General features: G+C 31.2%; 3 non-coding genes across 3 annotated transcripts; all 3 read right to left on the bottom strand.

Annotated features, from left to right (window-relative positions):
- Window positions 1-480: 480 nt before the first annotated feature.
- On the bottom strand, window positions 481-570 carry TRNAY-GUA (transfer RNA tyrosine (anticodon GUA)). Its single transcript is given in 2 exon segments — window positions 481-516; window positions 534-570. It is a non-coding gene; the product is annotated as a tRNA-Tyr (tRNA).
- A 288-nt stretch (window positions 571-858) lies between these two features.
- On the bottom strand, window positions 859-932 carry TRNAN-GUU (transfer RNA asparagine (anticodon GUU)). The gene has a single exon. It is a non-coding gene; the product is annotated as a tRNA-Asn (tRNA).
- A 2,238-nt stretch (window positions 933-3,170) lies between these two features.
- Window positions 3,171-3,242, bottom strand: TRNAD-GUC (transfer RNA aspartic acid (anticodon GUC)). Its single transcript has one exon. It is a non-coding gene; the product is annotated as a tRNA-Asp (tRNA).
- Between the last annotated feature and the right edge of the window lie 231 nt (window positions 3,243-3,473).

The raw sequence follows: 3,473 nt of genomic DNA, 5'->3' as shown, positions 1-3,473 counted from the left end.
CATATAGTACGATCCCGTGGCGTCCCACGTTATGGCTATGAGGGAACAGAGGGGTTTAGTGGGTATGCTCCCATTCGGGGAGAGAATCACACATCCCGAGGCACGGAGTACGCCTAAAGCATTCCCCTCTGAAACAAAAAAAAAGGTACACATATAGTAGGATATTTAGTCATGGTTTTAAAGATGGTATCCGGGTTCAGTATACAAACAAATTATCACTAAAATAATTTAACAAGTCTGTATTAATGGATTCTAAATGTTACTTATTTATGTAACTAATAAATTAAAGATTTGCCATTAAACGGTATCCTCTTTTTCTTGTCTGCCAATTTAAATAAATAACATGTTTATTTTATTAGTTAAATGCTAATTTTTAACGGTAGTTGACTGTTGACATTTATAAGTGCCAATGAAATGAGTTATTTTTTAAAACAAAAGCAAATATTATGTTATTCTTGTAAAAAAAATTGACAAAAAAGTTCCTTCGAGCCGGATTTGAACCAGCGACCTATGGATGTCAATATCGGATACTTCTACAGTCCACCGCTCTACCAACTGAGCTATCGAAGGTATGGATGCAGTAACGAAATAGTAGTATGTTTATTGTTTAAAATAGCTATATTTTTAATTCTTTGTAAAAATGAACATGGTCGTAACTTTCCTATTGAAATAATTTCTTTAAATTCTTACGCAGAAAATAAGTAAACATAGAAATAATCTAAATATTGAAGTACTTATTTAATTTTAATTATTACTAGTGATGCAGAATACAAATAATGAGTGTAGTAATGTTAATTTAACATTGTTAGTAAAAAAGCATTTGCGAAAAAAAAATAACAAAATGCAAAATGTTGTACACGCCCCCGGGTGGGCTCGAACCACCAACCTTTCGGTTAACAGCCGAACGCGCTAGCCAATTGCGCCACGGAGGCAGATGTCCAGGAAATCGAAATTAGAGAAGACGTAATTGGCGAAAAAATGTAATATATATTTGAAATAATGGAAATATTTCCGATTAAAATAATATTTTTACAGTTACTGAAATAAATTTTTGGAATTTCATTATCTTAAATCTAGTTGATACTATTAATATAGTTAAAAATAATATTCCTTTTTCCGTCAATACAAGCACAACGCCATCTAGGTATGAAAAAAGGCACTACAATAGCATAACGTTAAAATTATCTTTAAATATTTTTTCTTTTTCTCATACGAAGCTATAAAGTTCTAACCAAACGTTCTTTTAGAAAGTATAAAAATATTAATTTCGTAAAAAACATTAACTGAGAATTTATTATCTTTATAAAATCACACCAATCTCTTCTCTCTCTCTCTCTCTCTCACCAATCAAAACATTACTAGCAATTCCAACAAGGTTATAAATTATAAGAATGAAACGCTACACATTGTGTGTGACCTTTAAATAAGGATACCATAGACGGGCGTGTTCTATTAAATATCTTGTTATATAGAGCATTTCGTAATACGTGGGCGATGTTACGCATACAAATTAAAGGCCGTGGGAACTGAACTATACCATTACTGTTTAGTACATACTTCAATACCCTTTATATAGACATACTTATGTAATAATTGTTACTTATATTTTACAACAGTATATAATAAATAACAAAAATCTTATTAATATTATAAATGCTAATGGATAGATGGATGGATGTTTGTTAGAAGGTATCTCCGGAATGGCTAATGGATCTCGGTGTAATTTGGCAAAGATGTAGAACACATAGGCTACTTATTAAGTTTTTTTTTAATTCCCCGAGGGCGACAGTTAGAATAATAAAAAGTATGTAGAAAATTTATTTTTCAATTGGGTTTATTTGTCATTGTTATAATCAAAGCCCTTAGTGTAAATTACTATCGCCGAATTACACTTAAAGATGGGAGTGCTGCAGTTAGTTAGCTTAAATAATAAAAATACTATACCATAAATCTTTGCTCTTGAAAAAAAACACTGTCATGATTGGACAAGACAATAGACGGCATTTTATAGTAATTTTCCCATAGCCGAGGGTGATTGAAAGAAATACTTTAACAATACTATTGTTTGACGAAATACGGTTGCGAAACTTTCATATCCAATTGTTGATACGAAGGGCAATAATACAAAAATTTTATCGTTCACTGTGAAAGGAAGATTGGGGAAAATCAAGAAGCGAGCGTATCACCATCTCAAAGACCGGCAACGCATCTGCGGATCCTCTGTTGTTACTGATGTCCATGGGCGACGATGAACACCTCGGTATTCCCGCTACTCGTTGGCCCCCTTAGGTTATATTAAAAAAAATGATTGGTACAGGAAGACTAAAGAAAGCATGGATGGATTTTGTGAAAGAGGATATGTGTAAGAATAGGGTGAAAAGGACAGGCTGATTATTTTTATTAGTAATCAGGTGATTTATTTCATATACGTTGGAAATACATAGAATGTTATTTTATACATTTGCAATAAATTTTATTCATCCTGCAAATATAAATTCATTTATAATGAAGGTTAAATTTAGTTTTGTGTTCAAGGAAGTGAATGGACAAAAACAACGTAAATGTAATATTAACGTGAATTGACCTGGTTTCCACTACCGCGCCCAAAGGTGAAGGATAGACTTAAGGTTAAATTAGGGTGACCATAAAACAAACGTTATCCTTTGATTTTATATTTAATTAACAAAATCTGTTGTGTTCTTTACTGCTTTATAGGAGCTAAACGAATTTATTTAAGTTGAATTAAATTTTGATATATTCAATTTTATCCTTCGCTACTCTAATATTTTAATACTGAATGTGTCAAAGAGCTACAAAGTATAATTAGTAAACACGTTATTTGTCAAGGATTGATTTAAAAAAGTAACCTCGTTATATCGTAATAATGCGTATTTAATAATACCAAGGAATTTGTAGTCACCCTAACATTCGGTTAACGACCGTTACAAAGAGAACTTTAAATTTGATTAAATGGGCGTGTTACTGATACCTCTTACTTGACATTTAAGCAACAGGTCAAAGTTAAAACGGTCATAAATACATCTACTTGTTCAAAAATTAGTTTTCATTGTATTTTGAGTTTGTTTAACATGAATAATTTAAATTGAGGAATAAATAATATAATTCCGGCAAAATTTATTGTGACGATTTTACATGATTGGACAAAAAGTCTCCCCGGCGGGGAATCGAACCCCGGTCTCCCGCGTGACAGGCGGGGATACTTACCACTATACTACCGAGGATTGACATTGAAACTAGAAAGTAATGTACAAAAATATTTTTAAATTAATTTTACATTTTTAATTTTTTGTAAACAAAAAAAGAGCATTTTTTTTATCAAATATTCGATTTTATTTTATTTTTATTTTTGTATTTATTTATCTATCCTTTTACAAATAAAGTTTATTTTAATGTACGATAAACCTCTTATCAAGTTATCTTCAACATAACTCATTTTATCAGATTGGCACGTT

This window comes from Papilio xuthus, unplaced genomic scaffold (assembly GCF_000836235.2).
Source record: "Papilio xuthus unplaced genomic scaffold, Pxut_1.1 DF826949.1, whole genome shotgun sequence".
Classification (NCBI taxonomy): domain Eukaryota; kingdom Metazoa; phylum Arthropoda; class Insecta; order Lepidoptera; family Papilionidae; genus Papilio; species Papilio xuthus.
This window is presented reverse-complemented; position numbering and strand designations above follow the sequence as displayed.